At 39.0% G+C, this 25069-nt stretch overlaps 1 protein-coding gene across 5 annotated transcripts in view; it reads left to right on the forward strand.

The window, feature by feature from the left end:
- The window catches only part of Magi2 (membrane associated guanylate kinase, WW and PDZ domain containing 2), a 1402993-nt gene that overhangs the window by 289005 nt on the left and 1088919 nt on the right, over positions 1–25069 (forward strand). The gene's annotated exons all lie outside the window — the stretch shown is intronic.

The raw sequence follows: 25069 nt of genomic DNA on the forward strand, positions 1-25069 counted from the left end.
CTTCTTCCTTTCCAATTTGTATCCCACTGATGTCCTTTTGTCGTCTAATTGCTCTGGCTAGGACTTCAAGTACTATATTGAATAGGTAGGGAGAAAGTGGGCAGCCTTGTCTAGTCCCTGATTTTAGTGGGATTGCTTCGAGTTTCTCTCCATTTAGTCTGATGTTGGCTACTGGTTTGCTGTATCCAATGTTTCATCCTTAATGGATGATAATTTTTGGAAACAAATTTCTTCAGATCCCAAATTACAATTTAAAGAGGAACTGTAAGAGTCTTTTTGTTCCTTAATCCCTTTGATTAAAATGCACATCCCATTTCCCTCTTTCATGACTGTAATGAGCATCAATCAGAATCACCCACAAGTGGTTCAGCTCACAAGGAACTCCAAGGAATGGCAATATCCAAATAGGATCCAAAGCTAAGCCAATTGCAAAGGGGCCAGATAAAAAGGGAAACTAGAACAAACATGGAGACAGTGTCATTTTAATGATGCCAAGGTTATAAAGCTTCTCAAAAAGAAAGAGGGGATCACTCTGCACCCCCACTGAATACTGATTAGGAAAAGGATCCCAAGAGATGCTATGACTGTCAGGTGCTTTCTGATTACAAAGAAGAAATATTAAGTAATCTTTTTTATCATCACAAGGCCATCTGAGTTAGGAGACCCCTGCTTTTATAGAACATGGATCAATCACTGCTACTTTACATGAAATTGTCCAGAATATTTAAATTGTGGTTGGCTTTTTGTCTTTTGTTTTGTTGGTATATGTGTTTTGATGCAACATTTGACATTACAATAAAACAAGTCAGATAAATGTACAACACAGGCCATTCCAAAGACAATTGACCTACATTCAAAATGCCAATGTAGTTGTGGAAAAAGGGCAGGGGGGTGGTTCAAGATGAGGTTTGCAGAAATGTGATGGGACACTGTATAGCATCTGAAAGCAGGTTCATGCTATAATAAAAATAGCTAGAAGACATTTTAAGGATAATTAGATATTACTATCTATTGTGTGGTAGAACATATTAACATGGTTATTTCTAGTGACTTCATTTGATCTCTACAAATGCTTGTCACTACAGCATGGCAGTTTTCTTCTTCAAGAATACGTGTGACGTTCTTTAGCAAGTTCAGTCCATGGTGCACAGTCAAACATCATTGTGGAGCGACTTCACCAGTCATGGTAAAACAAAACCTAACGTAGGTTTCAGAGCATCATAATCATAGTCCTAGCCACAGTCCCAGGGCAGGGCTGGGATGATATGGGTGCGGCAGGGCACCTGGAAACGTTATGTTCACAGTTGCTTTTAGACAATTTATAATGGAGAAGGCCTGAACATTTTCTCCAAATTCCCTTGCAAAACAGAATGAAAGCAAGAAGTTGATCTTCAAACCAACAACAGTTACCCCCAGATGTTTGTTTTAAGTCTGTTCTAACAATCAGGAAACACACAGGACTAGCATCCGTGAGACAGAGAGTCTGTTACCTCTTCTTGATCGGACTGGAATTGCCTCATTTACTAACAGTGCTCCTCATTTTTAGGGAATCTATAATCATTTTCCTTTGGAGAGTATTATCCTTTGAATATGTATAGTTTTGTAAACATTCAGCTCTGTTTTGTGAAAGTGAACAAAGGCTCTGCCTGGCAGTTGAAAGGAACATGAGCTTATACTATAGCATTGTGTTAGATTGTTAAAAGGGCTGCACCTCCTATAATAAAGATTAAAACACTGCAGAGAGTGTGTGTTTGCAGCTTTGCTAGGTGTTAATTATGTTGTCAACTGGAACCGTGAAAATCTAACCTCTCACACTGAACTCATGTCTTGCCACATTGGCCAAGGATCTGATTAAAAAACAAAAAGACATTGTTATTCAAATGTGAGGTTTTTCCACTCCTAAGTGTCTTTGCTCCTTTACAATCTTTTATTTATGGCTAGTAGTATTTAGATTTTTAGTTTGAACCTGCAGGTTAAACTCCCCTTGAGAATCTCAAAGCCGCAAGTTCTAGTAGATTCATTGAAATGTTTTCTAAGTGATAAACATGGACTAGATTCTGTGAGACATGTCTAGGGCTTTGATCACAGTAGGTCAATCTTCAAAACCAGGAGATCTCCATAAAGAAAGAATAGCAAAAAGCCCAGCGTCTGCTTTTGGTTTCTTAAAGATGCTAATCTATTTCATACTTACCAGAAAATGTATCCATCAGTTGAGGTTATATAAATTTAGAAGAGAGGCAAATGCCAACAGAAAATGAACATTTTCATGCTGTGCAGAGTCTATGAGATTCTGTGTGGTGTGGAGATATCCATTGTGACTACGGTAAAAGAGAAGCTCCCAGTCCCAAAACAGTACAAGTTCTAGGGAAAAAAGAAAAAGAAAAAAAGAAAAGCTTTTCCTTTTCCTTGTGGCAGATTTTATAGTTAATATTTGCTAAATAGCAACACTAAATACAGAATTGACATGCTGATCAGAATACAGCAGACAGTTTATGTTTTAAAAGTCTTGGGAGCAGAAACAACTTTCCATTTCCAGTTGAAAATAAGCTATGTTTTCCATACCTGCACCAGAATGAGCCTTTAATAGATCACTATGCTTCTTTGCCTCCCCTTGTGCCTTTGGCTCTCCTGTGATGTGTGTGCCTTGTAACTCAGACTAGAGAATACCTCATCTTGTCACTCTTCTGATTTCCACTACATTACTTTACCCTTGATTTCCTTAAGGAAGGTCAATGTCACTTGTGCAGAGAATCATGGGCTCAAAGACCAGGTCCCTCCCAACCAGCTGTCATTGGATGTCAGAGAATGTACTTTGTGAACATTTTAATAAGTTCGTGATACCAAAGACAGATGGTGACTTGAATGAATTATGGGGTGTCAACACAGCTCCCACATTTCCCACAGGTAGACAAAAAAAACAACAGGGACAGAAAGACTGCATTAAATGAAAACGACTGAATGAAGCCATGAAACAAAACTGATTTGAGTAGGCAGAAAAGATTTCTTGCCAAGGGGTTAGCTGGGACTTGACATTTTGAGGAGGAAAAGAGCAGCTGGCCATTCTAGACATGCATGTTGAATGTCAGGAGAAAGTACAAATGACGGCTGAGACCAAAGACAAAAGCATAATGGGCCAGGGGTGGAGAAGGTAAACATTCTACAAGATTTGAGGGAGCCAAGCAGAGTTTGAGTCTATTTTCAAAATGCCTTCCTGCTTGAAATAATGATACTACCAACTTAAAGCTTCCTTGGTGATAATGATCTGGCACTTGAATCTTTCTGTAAAAGTAGACACACACACACACACACACACACACACACACACACACACACACAGGAGTCAAACCACTGTAGTAGGTCACCCCCCCCCTTGAAATCAGTAATACTAATTGCTTGTCTTGGTTTGGCATTTGTTAGAAACTCTAGGTGATGCCCTTCCAATTTGTTTGTTTTTTACTATCATTCTAAGAAAGACTTTCCAGATAGACAGTCAAAACAAGATCAAATGTAATCAAATTTGTAATAAAATAACATTCTTCAGTAGTCAGGAAGGAAGGCTTGACGTGAAAATGTCATCCAGCAAAGTTGATATTTTAAGCTGTCTTTTCTCTTTTGTGAAGTGCTGAAATCAAAACTTTTTTGGATCCCTGAAATTCAGTAACTATTTCATTGAGTATTTCTGAAATTGCATTTGAAAGGTATAAATGGAAACTTTTATCTGATGGGAGATAAGCTGGATCTAACTTTTACCTGGTGAAAGAAATACCAAAAGATGATACAAAATGGCAAGGAGATGGAACCAGTCCAGATTTCCATCAGAAGAATGGGTAAGGAGAACATGGCACATATACACAATGGGCTTTTGTCACCTACACAGGGCATTTTGTAGGAAAATGGGTGGAGCTGGAAACTGTTCTAGGTAGTGAGGTGACAATATTTGGAAGACAAAAGCATATATTCTCTCTATGTTCAGATCCTGACTTCTGGTGTTTCTGACCATGTAAACGAGGGGCGTAGAAGCTGACGTAGACAGCTGAGGGGAACAAAGGCAGTGGGGGCCAAAAGATACATATTCCATGAAAGCAGAAAGCAAGCTACTGGGGTGGGAAACCATGGGGATGAAGGAGGCAGGCTGAGAAGCTGGGAGAGAAACAAGGAAAAGAGATGCAGTTTAAAAATGCTGTGGGTAAAGAAACCAATTATTTATATGCTAATTAGTTAGGCACAGGAAAAGATTATGGTAATTGTTACTACCATAGCATTTGTACCAATAAAATAATTAACTAGGAAAATAACAAAAGAAAGTATTACACATCATGGCTACTTTGAATGGATCTACTGGTCTAAGGCTCTCTCAAGTAGGAGAAATGTATAAGGCATTATACATTTATAGGTTATAGGGTTTTTGTTTTTATTTGTTTTTTGTTTTGTTTTTCAAGACAGGGTTTCTCTGTGTAGCCCTGGCCATCCTGGAACTCACTCTGTAGACCAGGCTGGCCTTGAACTCAGAGATCTGCCTGCCTCTGCCTCCTGAGTGCTGGGATTAAAGGCGTGCACCACCACCGCCTGACTTAAGTTATAAGTTTTATGAGTAAAAGTATACAGCTGGATACTAGCAAAAAAGAAAAAGGAAAATATATTTAAAAGTTGTAGGTAAGCCGGGCGTGATGGCGCACGCCTTTAATCCCAGCACTTGGGAGGCAGGGGCAGGTGGATATCTGAGTTCCAGGCCAGCCTGGTCTACAAAGTGAGTGCCAGGACAGCCAGGGCTATACAGAGAAACCCTGTCTCGAAAAAACCAAAAAAAAAAAAAAAAAAGTTGTAGGTAAAGTTATTTCCCCAATATATGGTGTATATATAACTATTTCTTTTATGGTTTTAGCATTAATTCCTTGCCTTTGAAATAGTTAAATGTTGTTTTACATATATGAGTGTATTGCCCAGAAGTATGTATGTGCACTAAGTGTGTGCCTGGAGCCTGTGGATGCCAGGAGAGGGCATTGGATTCTCTGAAACCAGAGTTACAAATCACTGCCCTATGGGTTATAAGAATTGAACCTGGACGAGCAGTGGTGGCACACGCCTTTAATCCCAGCACTTGGGAGGCAGAGGCAGGCGGATCTCTGAGTTCGAGGCCAGCCTGGTCTACAAAGTGAGTTCCAGGACAGCCAGGGCTACATAGAGAAACCCTGTCTCGAAAAATCCAAAAACAAAACAAAACAAAAGAATTGAACCTGTTTCCTCTGTAAAAGCAGCTCACTTTCCTACTACTTAATTGTTGATTTTGACATTGTACTAGATTGTTTTATTTCAATTTCACCAAAGCTAAATTCATCTGAGAGGAGAGAGTCTCAATGGAGAATATGCCTCCATAAGGCTGTAGGCAAGCTTGTCGGGTATTTTCTTAATTAGTGATTGAAGGGAGAGGGCCCCGCCCATTGTGGTTGACGCCTGCCATCCATGCATAGTCCTGGGTTCTATGAGAAAACAGACTGAGCAAGCTATGATAAGCAAACCAGCAAGCAGCGCCCTCCATGGCCTCGGCACCGACTTCTTGGTTTCTGCCCTGCTTGAGCTTTTGCAATGATGAACAGTAAGTGTAAGCCAAATGAACCATTTCCTTCCCAAGGTACTTTAGGCTACAGTGTTTGATCACAGCATTAGTAACCCTAACTAGAATAGGCATTAGAAATAGCATCTTTGTTTTTATTTACCAGATACCGGAATCCTATCTGAGCCGGTCTCTGCTATGCTTTTCTTTGCATGCCATTCTCAACTGAAGCCAGCTACAAATTCTGTAATTGTTTTCAAGCTTGCTACTTCTTCACCACACTCCTCCTCAGATTTCTGCTTACCTAAATTTCCTGCTGCCCTCGACACCCTCATACAGCAGATGCATTCTTCTTCCTCAGCTTCTTCTGCATATATCCATATAGTATACCCTGGCACCGAGACCTTTTTCATTATCCCTCTGAGCAGATTCTCCCCATGCTGCTGTGTGGTCTATAGCTTCCACATGTTTTTCTTCAAGCAATTACCACAATTTCCAGTTCTTACTTGCCAAATAGTTCTTTATGGCCCACACTACAACCTACTGCATTAACGCTGAACTCCACAGGGCAGCTCTAGCCTGTTGGCAACCCAGAGGCAGGTGGGCAATCAATGAACAGGAATGTCTTGTGTGGCTAGATGAAGTTCTTAGAAGACATGAAACAGCAAATGACTTGTGGAGTTGACTACATTTAGGACACCTAATGTTTCTAAGCATATTAAGATGTTCAAAGCTTTCTCTTTGAAAAGAAGATGCATTACTGCAATTGCTGGCAACATGAAATGGTGCATGTAAGGCAATGTTGAAATTTTCTTAAAATAATCCTTAGAGGCAAACATTCTCCACAGTGTAAAACATGTTTTAAGTGTTGAGAGAAAAAATATAAACCCCTTAAAAAAAAAAAAAAAAAAAAACAGCATCCCTCTGTCCAAAGCAAGTTGGAACTTAATCCAGGATAATGAATGAGACATAAAAGCAAATAAATACTATAGTTATATGAGAGGGTTATAAATACTGTGTTAATTAAAGTTATAAACACAAATCAAAACCACCAAAGGACACTGCAAAATGAATTCCTGCATGTGGCAAAGGCACAAGCTGTCAAACTGTGCTTAGCAGAGCACCTCAAAATGACTGACGAGCTTTCGGACACAACACTGTATTGTTGGCTCTCCTCAGTATTTCAAGTCAGAAGGCCCAGTTGTGCCTGTTACGTCCTTCCACTTGAGAATTACACTAATTTGGAAAGGCATTTTTCACCATTGTCATCAACTAATAGTAGCTACAATCTTTCATTGCTGTGTGCCAAACACGGTATGTCTTATATACATCTGGTTACTTAATGTTAGCACCAATGGCATGAAAAACAAATAAATGGATATCTTAACTTCTTTGACCAGCAATGAGCAACTTCAGAAAAGGTCCTGCAGCTGTTGATCTTAAGAACCATGGTGGATTTGATAGTTTATTAGTATTTGATTCTTCCTGTTCTTCCTTACATGAATTCATGTATTCACACATGAATTTCCTTACATGAACTCACATGGGAATTTTTCAGTGTGAATCGGGACAAAGCTGGATTCAATTTGTTTGGGAAAGGCTGTAATATTCTAAAACCAGAGCAGACAGAAGCAGTGCAAGCCACAAGGAAAGCCAGTCTAGCAATTCTGGAGACTTGCCAATGTTGCAGGGTGAAGTAGCTTCCCAAGAAAGAGTCAGGAAAATGTATGAGGGGTACTAGGGCAGGGGTGCCTAGCTTTGGTTCCATTGTGTTTAAGAAGAGGCTGTAAATGATAACAATACATGGTCCTGAAGTCAGATTTCATCAGCATTACAAATCTGCACTTCTTCCTTCTGTATTCTTATGTGCCTCTACCCTTGTTAATGATGCTATACATTGAAAATATATAAATTTATAAAGACAAACAATGAGAATGTGCATATCACTACATAGTAATGTATCTGACATAGAATAGAATCCTCTGATCCATCATAACAAGAGCTAATATTTAAAGAGTGCTTATTAAGTACCAGGGCATGAACAAATCGTGCTGCCTATTTACTGTATATTGCTATCTTCTGAGCCAAACAGCAGTCATCCTCAGGAGTTCAGCTGTGGCTATTCACAAACTGGACCATTGCCTAACCCTAGCTCTTCAAGAAAAGGAGGAGTTGGAAAGATGATGGGACTCTCACCTGAGTTTCCAGCTACTCCACTATTGTAAGCAATTCTACCCTTCTTGCCTATGGCCTTGAGAAGGAGATAGGATATATAGGCTGAGGAAGGCCAGGGAACAGAGGGACCATATATAGGGCTCTGTGAAAGCTGTCATCCTTGCTGAGTAAAGACTGTCCAGTGCAGACTTACATGCAGCAATGCCCTACCCCATAAGTATCTGCTTACCTATGCCTTCTAAGTAAGACAATAATTCTTGGTTCCCCAGTTCCCCAGAGTAAACTGTGGTGGAATAAAATCTGTTTGTTTGGGGGACATTAGAAATAGGTAGACTTTATGTCTTCCGTAGAGAAAACAATTTAGCAACAATATTCTCACTTAATTCTAATACAATGCTCTGCAACTGTGTCAGTTGATAACTATTCTACTATTAAGTTAGACTGTCTGAGTTTAAAGTCACCTTCTTAGGAACTTGTGAAGTTGGGCCTGGAACACAGGTCTTTCTTACTGAAAACAAAGTCAGTCCTGTTTATCACCCCTAAGGTAAACTGCCTCAGCCTCTGGACAGCTCCATAAATCATCCAAAATGGTGGCTCACTTGGACTCTCATTGTTTACAGCCTACTTCTCACTAAAAATACAGCAGATGCCTACCTGCCTACTTCCCACACAGGTCATTCTTCCCATTGCCTTTGCACTTACTGTGCCTTTTGCTGGGACCAACCAAGCCCTCACCTTCCTAACCACATGCTTAGACAAATGCATGCTTGTTCCCACATCCACTGTCTCCCTTCCTGTAGTGAGATTGTTTTCATCATTTTAGTTAGCCTTTGTTACAAAGTGTCTCAAGTAATCATCAGTTCCCAGGTTCACTGTTTCTCTCTCCTAGTGGAATCCAAACCTTGCCTGGAAGCATCCTTCTATCTTATGCCTGTTCTGCAAATGATTAAATGATATAAGATTTGCTGAGATTTTTCCAATGCTTGTACTAAGTGCTTACCATAAAAAGATAAACTAAAAAAAAATGGCTCCAGAGAGGTTAATCATATCATAACTGGAGATTCAAAAGCTTCAAATAATAGGCTAATAATTCCATGAGCATACACAGAATTCACCTTACAGAGAGAGACTGGAGTGAAATCCCTTTCTTTATTTCTAAGCAGCTTCCTCGGATATAGCACAGGGAGGATTTGGGTGATCAAAGTTAGTAACTGACTCTGCCTCACATCTTAGATCTGCTAATTTTAAAAACCTAGCGGATTTTGTTAACCTCACATGGCCCCAAGTCTTCTAAGAATTTGGGGTTGTTGGGTCTGGAACAGGGCCTAGAGATACATGTATTTCATAGGCAGCCCTCCATCCTCCGGGGCCTCTGATACCCGCCTATGTTTGAGTAGCTGCAGACCTGCTGCTGCCGGGTTCAGAAGGAAATGTCTGTGCTTTGTGCTGGTGATGAATGTTAGTGAAATAGCACATATTTGCATACTTGCATAACTCGAAACTCAAAGTCAAGAGTCCTTTTTTAAAATCAAACTAGAAGTTGAGGTTTGTGCCTTTTGAAATCACGGCTTCAGACATTGATTTAGTTTTCATTTATAAATCCTTCCCACCCAAAAGCACAAGGTACTTTATAAACATTAACCATAGCAGAAACATGAATCTTGACAAAAATACTGTCAACTGGATAAAATGTTTTTAGTAAATGAAAAAAAAATGTAATTCAGCCTTTCAAATTGAATTTCAAATGATATTTCCTGCTCTGGTGGTATGCATCTGCTCCTGCGTCTCAAGTTCCAAGCATTAACTTGTACTTGGTTGGTCTTTCACACCTGCCAATGAATCGCTAGCTCCCTCCGTGTGAGTTGAGGCCACACACTATTTGCATTGCTATTTCTGAGAGAGACAGTTTGGAATGCCCTGTTACCATCTCTCCACCTCACCCTGAAAGGACCCAAGTTTATGCTTTGCTGGTTGCCTCCACTCTTCCTGGGGAGCCTTATTGAATTTTGAATGTTGGTCAGCATCTATCCCCTGTTCTGTCACAGTCTGTTGAACATTATAAATTTTGTGGACTTCAGACACTGGAGATTTTGATAAAGCATATAATAAAGAATGTGTTCCTTCTTGCTCTGAATTCTTCTTCTCCACGGAGTCTCTCGACATGAGCTGTGGCGATCCACACCTCCACTCTGCTCTGTGTCCCTGCTCTGTACCCTGTCGTTGCTTTCTCTCTTCTTTCAGCTTTCCTCCCCTTACATATTTCTGTTGTCCAGAATTTAATTTAGAAAATGACTTTAAAAGACTGGCTGGAAAAAGTTGTTTGATATCCAGGGGTCTTTCTGTTGTATACTGTACCACCATGTGAAATTGACAAAAGGACTTAGTTTGAATCTAAAAATTCAAGCATTCACTTCTCTCTGTGTGATCACGGGGTCTCTGAGAATGTTTCATGTGATATTTCATTTCAGATAGGACCTAAAACAAGCACTTTTCTTAACAAACTCTAGGGGAAATTAGATCCCTTATATTTAGGCAATACTTATAAATTAGGCAAGTCCCTAATTTAGGTTGTTCTCTTTCTGGTATAACTGGATGTCTTTGTATCCCACAAAAATGGAATCCCCAGCTTCAAGTAAACATGACAGTTACACTCGAATCTCCAAATATATAATAGCCCCAAATAGTGTTTCTTGAACAATCCACTCCTGAAATTCTGTAAGAAAGTAGATCATCTTTCTAACAAATGATAGCATCATGCAGACTCAGCTACAGGGGCACCACTGAAAGCTGATAATTACTGAAATAAACCTGTATGTCCATCCAGATGGAGTTGTTTCAATGTGCTCAGTCAAGGCATTTACGGTCAAATCCTTTAGTTTCTTCTAAAAGATGAGCCCAGTGTTGAATATAAAGTTTGAATTTTCTACACTGCTATCTAAGAAAGCTTCATTATTGATTCTCTACTCAGAAAGTTCTATAGAACTATAAATGTATTTCATGGTTGACTTGCTAAAATGATTGAATTGATCAAAAGAAGGAGATGTTGAAGTCTGGCTTTCTCACATGAAATAACATGTAAACACTTAGAATTAATATTATTAAATATCAATTATGTAATCACCATCTTTCAAAAAATCAAGATGAAGAAAAATTGTCTTTTTAAACATGTTATTTATGTGATTATATTGATAAAGTTCTCTTTTTTACAGAGACATATGAGTCACTCAACAACTATGAACTTATGCCAAGTAACTCCTAATTTCAGATTTATTTTAGGGAACTGCATGTAGAGAAAAAAGAGAAGTTAAATTTGTCAGCAGAGAAAAATCTGTAATACATTCATGGGAAGAAAGATATTTTTTGAGGTATCACTATCTCTGTTAATTAATCCGAATAAAACCTTAACAGTAACTAATAGTTTGATGTGGTGGAATTATGAGTAATTTAAATTTTATGTTTAGTTTTTTTTCTTCTTATTGTTTAGCATTCATTTTGATTGGGGAAGAACATGTATACACAGTCACTCTAGGCATGTTCTTTGGAAAAACCTTCATGCCATGCCTTGAGGTATCTGCCTTGCTTGCCTCTGCCTCTCCCGACTCCAAAGCTGACTCTCATGCTACCTTCTTGCTGTACATCTGGAAGCCTAACTTCTGCTTCTTCTTCATGATGCTACCTGTACCTTGCCTCTTCATATTTTAAAAATTAACTTATTTTTCTTCAGACAAGGTCTGACTTTGTAGCTCAGGCTGGCCTCAAACTCAGGCTCCTTCTGCCTTGGCCAATTAAGTACAAGAGTTACAGGTGGCCCTCCTCTGCCTCCTGAAATTCTGATGCCAGTTACCTAGTCCTCCCCAGCCCAGCGATCTGACCAGTAAACCTCTCCTCTGCTCAGCAGAGACAATATAATAGCAGTACTTGGGAAGTTTCAATTAAAGCATTTTCTAAATTAGAGGTATTCCACCTCATTTTAAAATTGGTACTCTTCTAAGTATGAATTTTAAAGTAACTGACTTTTCAATTGTCTTAAAATACTTATTTCTTAAGAAGCAATGTGATAAAGCTAGAAATTCAAATAAATACAACTGACATAAAACAAGGATTATAAATTCCTTGCAGGCTTTCCTGGTAAAGGCTCTAAGAGACACTGGGTGTTGCAAAAACAATATTTTCCAGTAATAAAAAGAGAGCTCTAAACTATATTTCTCTTAATTTAACAACAAAATTGAAAGAGATTTGGAAAGACAAACTCAACATGTGGACCAGTGTCCTTTACTAGAGGGTCCTTGGTGAAAACTGCATCATTCACTGGAACAATCTCATGGTTACCTTCACACTACCCATATTCTGAGCTGACATGGACAGGATAGAAAGTCATGAGAAAAAACGTTGGCTCATCAGAGCTGGGCTAAGTTGTAGCTCTCATTAAACTGTCTTCAGAAGTTGATTAGTTTAATAAAAACCTGAGCTCTACCCAAGAAAGTATCTATAAAGGCCCATGCCTAGGTTCATGTTGTAATAGAAGTCATTCAGTCATCAAAGAAAAATTAATATTTCCATATGGTAATCATGTTAGGGGTTGAAATGTGCCATATAAAATTAGAAGATTGATTTATTGATAGAATCCAAAGCTGATACCAGTACCAGAAGCATACTTGCCAATGTCCCAGAATATAGACAGTATGAGCTGAGGATGCAGACATGACCATTCTTCATTCCTTACACAGTTTCCAAAACACACAGCAAGCAAATTACTCCATACATACAAATGCAACCTTGGAATAGCATTCTAGGAAGGAGCCAAGAGGACCTGGGTCTTGTCCCAATTCAGGAAACTCCTGGATCCACTTTGCAGCTGGAAATTCTCTTCACCCTCTTCTGCTCTCCAGGGATGGGGGAAAATCAAAGAGAGACTTGAGGCATGAACACTCCAGTGGATGAAATGAGTTACTAATGAGTATATTGAAAAACAAGCATCAAGCCTGATAAACAGAAAATAAACCCAAGCAATGGATATAGATGAAATGCAAAATAAAATGCTTGGCAGAAAAGTATAGGGCAATATAGAATTAGAGGACAGCAATAGATAGGATCTCAACTTTAAGGGCATATATTTGGAAATTTCATTACTTAGAAACCAACTAATGCCACAGCAGGAGAGCCTCAGTGTGTACTTCAGAAAAGACATAGATTTCTTAACTATGGATATATTCAATTGCATGGGTTTACAATTCAGCTGACATCTTTAGCCGTAAGAATGAAAGATCTAGACTGTGGCCCCTCAAAATGTAGACAAAAATTGATATTCAAGGCCCTTCTACAACTCATTATACCTCAGTGTGGGAACTAAAAGGGGGCAAAGGAAGAAGGGGGAGAGAGGTAGCCCACGTCTGGCCAGAGTTCCTCCTATGTTCTGGGCAGGTGGACTCTGGAGGGCTGCCAAACGCTTTCCACTCGGCCCTGGGTGGACATCTAAGCCACTGACCCCACTTGATAGGGGGTGGACAAGGGGTAGCTCCTGAAACCAGGGGTCCTTGGGATGACACCCTAAAGCCCCAGGGTTATGGGAGAGAGGGCTTAGGGAGAGAGGTTCCCACGCAGGCAAGAGTATGCGCAGCAGGCCTTGACTGGAGCACAGGAAGGCCTTCCATCCATGGGGAGATTAGAAATGGCTCATTAGAAGAAAGTCTATCCCATCGTCCAAGCGCAGCAGGCTTTGATGAACAGAGACAGTCTATGGTTTTAGAGCTTTATTGTAGAAAGGCAGGGGGAAAGAGAAAAGGTGGAAAGAGGGAAAGACTGGCCATAGCCAAGAGGAGAGAAGGGGAAAAGAGAAAGAGAAGGCTAGAGAGTAAGAGGGAGAGAGGGGGATAGAGTGAGAGGAGAGAGGGAAGGAGAGAGGAAAGTAAGGGGAGTAAGAGGAGTAAGAGCAAGAGGAGTGAGAGAGCGAGGAGGGGCCAAACAGCCCCCTCAAAGTATGCTGCTATCTTTGCTGTTGCTAGGTAACTGGGGAGGACTCTAGCCTGAAGGTCAGAAGCTTGGGACACTGCGTACATGACTCCTAACCATGTTTCTCCTGGGGGGGGGGGGTTAAGGGGGCGGTAACTTCGACAGGAGCCAGAGTTCCAGGAGCATCAGGGAATGTCTACCCTACCATGCCATGTAGGTGAATTATTGCCACTCTGAGGTTCAGACCTCAGCTTGACTGGAGACCAGACTGTCTGTGCATAGCCCAATGCCCCACACCTCAGCTCAGCAATCACTGGAGCTCTTTCCTGTGTTCACTGGTGAATGCTACTACAGAAAGTATGAAAACATACATTCGGATCACCATGTGTGGGAATTAGTGTTGGAAGGGCTACTGAGAGTTCACCTTCCTGCAGAAAGTGTTGCTTTTCAGCAAACCCGAGCAAGCCAACCTGCTCTTGCACCCTGAAAGCCTCTGTGCAAATCAATCCATTCTGTCACAGTGGCTCTGGGGTTGGAAACTTTTATCATTTTTGGGTAACAGACAGGGAGCCAGTGCTTTGTAACTAAGGCCAGTTGACTGGCACTTGATCCCAGCTCATTTGAATTCAAGCTGTGAGATTCAGCTATGCACTGTACCAACCTCTACCTAGGCATGCCTGTGATCCACTGTGACCCCTTCCCCTAAAGTCCTCAAGTACTGGCCTGGCCTCTTTTGCTTTGTCCCCTGGTCCCTTGATTTTTAAGAGTCTAGGATGGGGCATATAAAATTTGCTTTTGGAGAGAGGCAGAGAGGTGATTAGATAAACTAATGAAAAGTAAAGAACCTGTGGGTTTTTTTCCTCTTCTTCTATCCTACTATTCTTAGATTTGGTCTTTACATAATATCCCAGATTTCCTGGATGTATGATCCTTAATGCTGGAAAGGGTGAATAAAGTAAGAATGTTATGCATATTTGCTCTCTTTAGGTGAGAGGAAGCCTGGGAAGGCTCACCTGTAGGTTTGAAGTCAGTGCTAAAATGTCCATCTTAGCCCTGGGTGAACATCAAAAGTTTTACTGACATTTTCTGTCACAAACAGGCTGTGAGGTGCAGGAGCCTCTTCTATTACCTGCTCAGGTGGAGCAAATGGATTGAAAGGAGGCATCATTTAGCTCCCAGGCTGAAGCACCCCAATATCCTCACCTGCAGAACTGTAACATACTGACAGCTTTGATAGTTTTAAGAAAATACTAGCCACCAAGGGTATGGGAGGCTTGTGGGGATACAAAGCAAGCTGAAAATGAATGTGTGGGAATAAGTAAAATGTATTTAGTCAGAATTATTTTTAAAAATTCCCCCTTTTCCTGATGCTTTTAAACTATGGAATTCTGGGAAAGCTGACGTAACTCGGTTACCTTTGTTTTTCTATGACCCACATGCTATTTGGGATGATTCTGTTTGTCTTCATTTACAGATTTCTCATCATGATACCAAAGAACAAGCTCTACTTTTCCAGACCAGCAGCTGAGGAAAAAGTGATATGTAATCCAAACATGTTGTCCCATACAGTCAGTGGTTACCTGGGATTCTAAGCTGGAGATCTACTTATAAACCATGCATTGTGCCACTGGCTTGTCCCTTTGTTCATCTGAAGGAGACTCCTGCACTGGGTCAGAGGTTTAGCCAGATAAATACAGCAGAGTCTATTAGCACAGGAAAAACAAATTTTGCTCTACTCCATCAGGACAAAATGTTTGCCCAGAATAACCAATGCTTCCCACTAGAAGGAAAAAGAAATTGCCCAGGAAGTTGTAACAGTCAAGGAGACAAGGGGACCAGACCAAGGAACATTAAACCAAAATTAATCACATCATAGATGCACCTTCCAAACTATGAGAATCATAAATCAGCCCATGAGGTCTCAGCAGCAGGAAGGGACTGGCTAGGACGTGTGGGATGTGAGTGCCAGAGGCCAGAGCGATGCTAGCAGACTGTGGGATTGGGGTTCATTTGTTTCCCACTCTGTCAAGCGTCTGTTCTGATCTTGTACTTCCAAAGAATTACTGAACCTAGCAATACAGAGTGGGATTTTAAGTGCAAAGTCAAGACTTTTTTTCTCACCCAGTAAGCAAACACAAAGGATTCACATCTCACACTATAAGGTGTGAAGACGCACAAGTATAGTGTTTAATTCCTTTAAAGTAAAAGTCTCCAGTCAATGTCTCTTGTGATTCCCAATACAGCTAGAGATATTAAAGATGTGGGGCTGCTTTCCAAATGTATTAGTAACTTAAGCTCTTTCTCCTATTCTTAAATCCAAATTATCGAGTAAGGAAATCTTTGTCCTCTCATGTAACAGGGCCCTGCATGAGTGGAACACGTGTTTTGAGAAGCTGCCCTGAGCACACTGTACCCAAATGCCCTAATTACAAATCACATGTCTCTACTTTACAAGTACCACCCTGCCTAGAGAAAATGGATGTGTCAGACATAATGTACTTCTGATTCCCTAAAAATAAATTCAGAAATTAAAATCCCTGGAGATTTCAGCTCTGGAGTGGCAGGGATTCAGAAGCCAGATGCTCTGTAGGCTCTTTGAAGTAGATGGAGTTGAACAATGCCAGCTTTAGTCCTCTGAGGACAGACAGTACAAGCCTCTTCATTTCACTGGGTTCTGACAAGCTGGATCTTCACAGCAGGAATATATTATATTAGGCGTTCTTGTGCACTGCCTTAATTCATCGTACTCTTTGGAGGTGCTTGCTCAAAGCACAGTTTACTTAGCTTAGTGTACTTAGTTTACTGGTTTTATTTATTTATTTTTCTTCTCAACTGAAAGATAGCATCATAATATTCTCCCAAAGACACTGAATCAACATTCTATTACTTTAAGGACTCTTGTCTTCTATAGCGTATCATGCATTTTCTGTGAGTCCTTGTAACTCCAGAGAAATAAATATGTGGAAAGTTTCATTGAGTGTAAATTGGAAGGAAGTAAAATAGAAGACAGGCACATGTATGTGTACTCTGTCTGTCTGTCTGTCTGTCTTGTCTCTCTCTTTCATACACACATGCACACACACACATATGCACATATGCACAAGTACTGTTAAATGTGTATAGAGGTGTAAATACAGAAACCAGAGGAAAATTTCAAGTGTCTCCTATCATAGGCTCCTGACTCAGCATCCCTCTCTGAATATTAAGTTCCATCTTTCAGCTAAGCAGGCTTACCACTGAGCTCCTGGCATCATTCTGTATCCACCCACTCCCACCAAGTGCTGACACCTGTGGGCATGCCAAGCTTTTATGGGGATCTGAAGATTCAAACCCAGATCCTTTGACTGTGCAGTAGGTCATTGCATTGATGGAACTCTGTCCCTAAGCCCAGGAGCACGGTTTTTAAATGTATCCTTCCAACAGAAAAACAAGACACTATAAAAACATGCTTCCTGGACTAAGTGATGTTATGAAGCAATATACCTAGTCTCTAGGAGGCAGTTTTATTTCTTGTACCCGGATTATGATAAATAAGTTCTGAAGCTCAAGTACATTCCTTTATTGCCTCAAAGAACATTGTCAGTACCGAGAACACTATGTCTCAATTCAGTAATATAATCAGAAGGTTTTTTTGCCATAGAAACTACAAGTGAAGCCATCACCTTAATGGGAGTGCAGAGGTACAGCTGGGACAGAAGGATTGTTCCTGACTGGGGTAGACTCTTACATTCAGTATTAACCAGAGATGATCAGTGGAGAAGGGGAGGGGTGTTTGAAGTGAAGATGCTACTGAAAATTCATAAGGAAATACGTATGACTTTCATGTTAGTAACACTAACTGCAGCTTTTGAGGACTTTGCTTAAACCTCTAGTCAGTTTCTCCTTCTCTAAAACAGGCAAGGTGGTACCTACTGCCTGCTTGTCTATTAGGTGGGATTCACAGTGAACAGTCATTATAGAGCAACCGCCAGGTGATTTCTGTGGCCTCACAATGTTGCTTTTTTTCATGGAAATAATAGATAACAACTACTTGGTGCTTTTTACTGTACTGACCTGTACTAGCCTTTACTATAGCCTGTACTATCCTATATGCCTTATAAAGACCAGAAGGTAAGCACAGACACTGTCTTATTTTGTAGATGAAGAAATGGAAGCAAAAAGAAAGTCAGATAATGTGGAACTGCAAAATAGTATCTCTGTGTATGAATAAGTATCCTTATCTCTCAGGTTGGTGATTTGCCACATATATTTCTATATCCTCCCGTTCATTTGCTCCAGCTCAAAAGGCAGATCCTAACTAAGACTCCTCATGGTATGCTCTAATAATTTTCTGTAAAGGGTGTAACTCATTTTTTATTTAATATTATATAATATTGCTATCAAGCCATAATTAAAATTGTAGAATATACTTGTCTCGAATGAGGATTAGTTACATCGCAACTATACGTTTGAAATTCCTTAGGATTGTTGAATATATTACAACCCACCTTGGTAAGTACAAGTTCATACTTGTTCTATACTTATGAAAAAAACAGCAATAATGATTGGCCAGTTTCTGTTACAGACCACTGGTTCTGAAGCCTTGTAGTATTTTAAGTTAGATATTAACTAAACGAGCATTGTAATATTGTGTATTACATTATGTTCTAGTATATACATTGTCATTTGGGTCATATTATCAAAACAAATGGAGGATATAAAGTTGTACAGAATGAGTGCATATCCAGAACTAACATGCAAATATTAACATAATTATTGGGGTTGTGCTTTGGGCTTAACAGGGGTTATAAAAATTCCTTGTTTGTATGGCTTCATTGCCTCACAACACTTAACCATTAGAAGGTAAGTTTTCAAATTGCTCTAGCCAATCCTGAAAGGATACAATGCACAACAAATCCCTACATTCAGGGATGAGGAACACACAGTAGTCTTAAGGGCAGGATATCACTTGCTGAAGTTATATATCCAACTTATTTCAATAGATAATGCAAATCCAACATTATCAGGGGCACTATTCAGTCTTGCTGAATATTTTTACTTAGGAGGTAAAAACAGCGTGTTCTGATTCTATTTAATTTTCCAGGAACATTCCTCCGGATTACAGTAAATGAAAAGGATTTAAAAAGCATTTGTTTTGTGTTTTTCTAACAAAGTACAAATAGCTTTTAGACATTGACTAAGGCCTGAAGTTCTCTAGGAGGTCTGTGCAGCTTGGCATTTGGAGCTGAAGTTGATGATCGTCTCAGGAAGGTGACATGTGTCACTTAGCAGAGAGCAACAATGGTGGTCCCTCTGGCTAACATGCCCCTCCTTCCTTGCATGTAATCCTTCCAGCCCCTCTGGTAGAGGACCCACAACCAAGACTGGGGGTATTCAAAACACTGGGTGCTAAATGAATAAAAATCTGAGGAGCTAGAGAGTCTATATGATCAATAGTCAGGCAAGGAGATAAATGGGTTCTCCAGTTTGGAGGACATGTTATCTCTGTATGTACCATATGAAGTGAGTCCCATAAGTCTAAGATTAAACTTACCTGTTAGATTCATTAGTGTGCTATGTTAGTGTTGCCATGTCTTACACATTCACACAGTCGTAATAAAAACTCTTCTGGGTTCCAGACTCCTTTCCTATTCTGATATCCCAGAAACAAAGCATCACCAGCTTAAGGAACATTCAGTCAGCACAGAATGATTCTTTCTATTGAAAAGAATGGAGATAAAAATAGAGAAAGCTCTCAACAGTTTTTAACACCATAAATGTAAGGTTAATGCAAACCAAACCCAAACGACAGTGGGAGGGGGGAAGGCTGCAGATAATGAATCCTCTAAAATCAGATGAGAAATGACAAGTGGGGCTCATGGAGAGGAACTGAGTCTGCAGTCCAAATTATAATTACTAAAATAGAGAATAAAGAAATTTTGAAATCCACTTTGTGAACGTTCACATCTAGTTAAGCTTAATCAATCTACCTTCCAGCACTTGAAAGACCAGGTTCTGAGGCCATTGGGATATATAGTCCCACACAGGGAGTTAGGACTGTATGTGTTTATTATATAGTTATTGTCTCCATCCATCTTGAGTGGGTGGTAAATAGGAAAGACACCCCAGTGGCTTCTTCCTGAAAGAAGAAATATTTGAGTCTAAGTGAAGGTATTATTTCAGGCTTTAGAGATCATGGGTTATATAGCTACAAGGGAATATGTGTCCAATGAAGACACAGCAACTTGAATGCTAACAGAAAATATGTTACGCATCAAGGCAAGTGAAGGAAACCATAAACCTGGGAAACAAAATAGAAATAATTCTGTGGAGAAGACAAATATTAGATGGTATGTCATTGGGCAGCAAGTAGCTGACCAGCCTTTGGTTAATGGTCCCCTCTCTGTATTAGAGAAGACAATTTCTGCAGATCTGTTGTAACTATCAGGTTAGGATATATTAATTTAATAATTATTTTAGCAAGAATTAGCATATCAATGGAATACATAATATTTCTAGAAGTAGCAAGGTGGAAATGAAATGAAAGGGTAAAGATGAAAAGATATTGTTGTTTGAGGCATTGAAAACTTAGCTCTGTTAAAATGGCAACAAGGTATACATACTTGAAACTTGAAGAGGTAAACTAAGAAGTCTTGGTAACTTTCTATGAGGTAACATTTATAAAAACTCAAGTTGTAAGTAAAAGTCATGTACTATTGTTTTTAGGATGAGGCTCAATATCTAGAGAAAGAAAACATTTGGAGCATATCAATTCTGACAAAGACAATGCAAGTCAGCAGGAGTACGGCAGCAGAACCAGGATACAGCTTGTGAAAAATAGTAGCAAGCACAGGTAGACAAGTGAGAATACCTGCAAAGGAGAAAAGTATGTTCCTGGGAGCAGGTTAATGACCCCAGTGGAAGGATTTGATAGATTAGCTCAAGTTTCTGCTAATTTCTTTTGTTACAACCACTATGAATTCATGAAAAAAATTAAATTCCTTTTAGTCATATGTGAGGGGTATGTGTGTGTGTGTGTGTGTGTGTGTGTGTGTGTGTGTGTGTGTGTGTTTATGATCATAAGATCATAATACACATTTGGAGATATAGAACAATTTATGAGAGTTGGTTATCTTCTTCCAGCATTTTAGTCCTAGAGATTAAACTCATGTCAGCAGGTACCTTTACCCATCAAACCATTTTGATGAGTTACTATGACTTTTAGATAATTTGAAAAACTAGGTATCATCAACAAATGGATGATGCAGGAAAAAATTAATAACCTAATTATTTCATATTTTAGAAAAAGTCTCTGTTAGTTCCTTAAGAAAGTGCGTTTAGGTCTGATTCCTACCATTTCCCAGCTCTTGGGATTACCGCCCGCCACTTTCCTAACACCTCACTTCCCTAATGACCCAACTTTTTGATTTTTTTTAAATCCTTCAAGACCAATTTGTACTGAGAATATGGAGTGTAGTATATATGTTCTATTTAGGTCTGAACATTCTTCATTCTTTTTGTTCCTTTGTTAGTTCCTTTGTTAGTTGTGTCTTAGTCTTAATCACCACCTACTAAAAATAGAAGCTTCTCTGATGAGGGTTGGGAGGTACATTAATTATAGATTTTACCAAAAAAAAATATGAGTCAGTGTAATATAACATCCATTTGGTAAAATACTAGAAGTAGGTTCTCTCCTAATGTCTTGGACTGGGTAGCCTACTTTGGGTCCTAGCATTTACACCATCTTCTAGCACTATGAAGTCTTACCAGGAGAGATGAAGCTTCAAGGTTAGTGCCAATTCAATTCCCAGTAATATTGTTATTGCCAAAACTGATAACAACAATCATTACATTTTAAAATATCTTAGAATACTCATATATTTTTCCGTTATGACTTAATGCCATGTTATTTTATCATTAGCTATAGAAGTGTGCCACAGCGATATATTAAACCAAGCAGAGCTATATTGAGGATGCTCAGAAAATACACCTAGAGCTTTGAAAAGGCATCCTCTAAAATTGAGTATGGGTCATAGTCTGAAGTTTGGATCCAGCACATCTAGTGACACTTCTATAGTTATGCTCTGCACCCTCTGAGATTTTAATGGTGAAACAATTGATCATGAAGCTATAATTTTAATGTATTCCAAACCCCGTCTATACTTTGAGATTTAGTATCTTCTAGTCCTTGCTTTTATATACAAATAAAGCTGTACATGCACACACACACACACATGAACACACACAGTACAACATTAATTAGTATGGTCTCATAGAAAAAAATATCTTCCAAGCTTTACTGATATAACAGAAAAAAAATTACATTCCTTTTAGCAGATTATATGCATTAGAAATTTTATTTTGCAGCCTAGAAATTTGAGAAATAGTTACCTTCCAACTTTTTAGAATCCTTCATGTTGCACAAAAACATGCCACACAGTTATAAACAATGTAACTGGTTTTCTTTGTCAGAAGTCAAAATCTAGGGCAAATCGCATTATCTTTGAAAAGCCTTGTCAAAATCTTAATGGCCTCTGGGGCCATAGGTGATATGAGATCTTTTCCCAGACAGCTACAGGTAATTATTGTGTCTGCCTTTAGCAAGTTACTTTGATTTCAATCATCTACTAGGTAACAGAGATACAGTTAAGTGAACCCTTCCCTGTTTACACATGTTACTAAATTTCTATACTTGTCCTTAACTTTACTTCATTTTTACTTTCTGAAAGTATTATTTTTTTAAAGAATTGAAAATGAAAACCACATTCTATGTGACCACAAGCTTCATGTAATAATTGAGATTAGGTTGTATATTAGGATATGAGAGTAGACAATACATCTAAGAAACAATTTGTTGCTTATTGATCTAGAATATAAAAAATTTACAAGCATTTTTACCTACTTGCTTTGTGTGTGAAACTCACAGATGTTCATCAGATTTCTCCCTTGCCTTATCAGCTAAATACTTTGCTAATGGGACTGAATGGTCCCATTATGTGTCTGCTATAGTAGCATTCTGTAAAGGAGAGTTATTAGAGAAGTTCTACTCCAGATCATTAGATCTGGCCACCTTGTATGTCAGTGCATAATCTTTGCCCAAGAGTAACTTCCCAGAATATTAGTTTTCTCATCTCTCAACAAAGGAAAAATAAAATATAAGACCTCAACATAGTAGTCATATTTTTACAAGTAGATAGTGGTGAGGACTAAATTTCTACTACAATGTTCCTGTGGGTAAGTAGGCACATTAGGACATTGAGTTAGAGAGATGTAGTAATTTTCTGGAGCTGCTAAAACACAAAACTACGGGCTAGGTGGCTTAAATTAGTGAAAGTGATTTTCTCATGGCTCTGAAGGCTGGAAATTTAAGGTTGGACTGTCAGCAAGTTTAGTTTCTTCTGGAGTATCTTTCCATAGCTTGCAGATGGTAGGCTGATTTTTCCATGTCCTCACATGGCCTCTTCTGCTGTTAAACATTACTAGTCTGCCTTTCTTTTCTGGGAACGGTGGCTGTGTTAGGTTAGGGCCCTTACCTCTACCACCTCACTTAACCTAATTTCCTCCATCAATTTTCTGGCTCTAAAGTATAGTTACACTGAGATGTAAGGTGTCAATTAATTAATTTTGAGATCAACCCACTTGGAATGTAGCTGTTAAAATAGTCTGTTATTTGAAAGTAGGAACAGTCAGGGACAAGTATGCACTGCTTTTCTAGAGCTTTCTTACATTTATAAAGTGGAATTTTATACAACACATTGTCTCAGATTTGTTTGCAAGAAACTTAGGAACATTTGATGGAAAAATTTCACTGGACACAAACGAATGTAACTCTGAAGTTATTATGTTATACAGAATTATGAAATGAGTAGTTTACTTAAAAGACAGTCTTAGCCTCCACCCAGAAAGCTCATATTAATAAATTTAGTCTATATTAGGTTTCTATGGCTAGTATTAAAATCACTCAATCACTCATGCTTTGTCACCTATAAAGGTCAGAATCTTGGAAGGGTCATAAGTGGAGATGTCTGCAGGACTTTCCTGCTTCTGTATATCCAGTGGAGAATGCATACCCTTGCTGTATAGACCCTAGACCATGCCTGCATTCTTTGGCTCATATTATTCCTTCTTCTGTCTTCAGAGCACATCATTGTAACCTTGTCACATCCATTCTGCCTTCTTTTTGGAAGATTGTAAGTTAACATTTGTCTTTCCAGATAATGTGTCATACTTTTCATCTCAAAATTCTTAGTTCAGTCACAAGTACGATGCCCCTCCTACCATTTTATATAACATACACAATACTCCCTAGTATAACATGGACAAACCTACAAGACCATTGTTCTGTCTGCCAGAAGATTCATGGGTCTCAATCAGTGAGGTATCAGGGACTCATAAAGCCTGCTCAGTATATGGCTGAGCCAAAACAATTCAAGTACATCATCTACAACCAACTCAGTGCTCCTTTCTTCTGCTAACTCTTTTTGCCTCGTGCAGGCATAGAAATAGAAAGCATGCTATGATCTGTAAATTGCATAAAGATGCTTTTGTTAAGACACACACATTCACACACACACACACACACACACACACACATAAAGAGAGAGAGACACGGACACATATATCAAACAAAAAGTGAAGCAAAAAAACCAACAGAACAAACCAAAATCCGAGATGGGACCATTAGGATGACTCATTAGGAAAAGGCACATACTGACCAGCCTGACTATCTAAGTTAGAGTTTCTCGATCCCACCAGCAGAAGAGTAATGACTACTGATAATTGTCTTGTGGCCTCCATGTGTATTCATGGTACAGGCATCTATCCCCTAGACAAAGTCATAAAATGATACAAAAACAAATATTTTTAAAACTTATATTAAACAACACAATTTCCTGTGGATTTTTATGTATGTATAGGTTATACAATGTTTAATTAATGTTAAACACACATTTGTCCAGTCACCCATCATTTATGTAGAGTGAAAACATTCAAAACCTATCCCCTTAAGTTTTAGGACCCATAGTCATGATTTACAATTCTGTGCTGTCTAGTAGCTCACCAGCCTTTCAGTCATAAAGCAAAATTCTGCCTGTATGGGACAACATGGACTGAACTGGAGACCATAAACTAGACACAGAAAGATAAGCATCCCATGGCCTCACTCATTTGTGGAAGCTGAACAAGCTGATTTCTTAGATGCTGACACTATAATGGTAGTTACAGAGCACAGAGAAAGTGTGAAGTAAGATTAACCAATGAGAACTAAGATAGGGAAAATAGGATGTATTCGTCAGTGTGCTCCAGAAAAACAGCTGATAGAATGAATATTCCTCTCTATATATCAATATATAGATATACTAGTCAAATATATATATATATATATATATATATATATATATATATATATATATATAT

This window comes from Mus caroli, chromosome 5, assembly GCF_900094665.2.
Source record: "Mus caroli chromosome 5, CAROLI_EIJ_v1.1, whole genome shotgun sequence".
Lineage (NCBI taxonomy): Eukaryota > Metazoa > Chordata > Mammalia > Rodentia > Muridae > Mus > Mus caroli.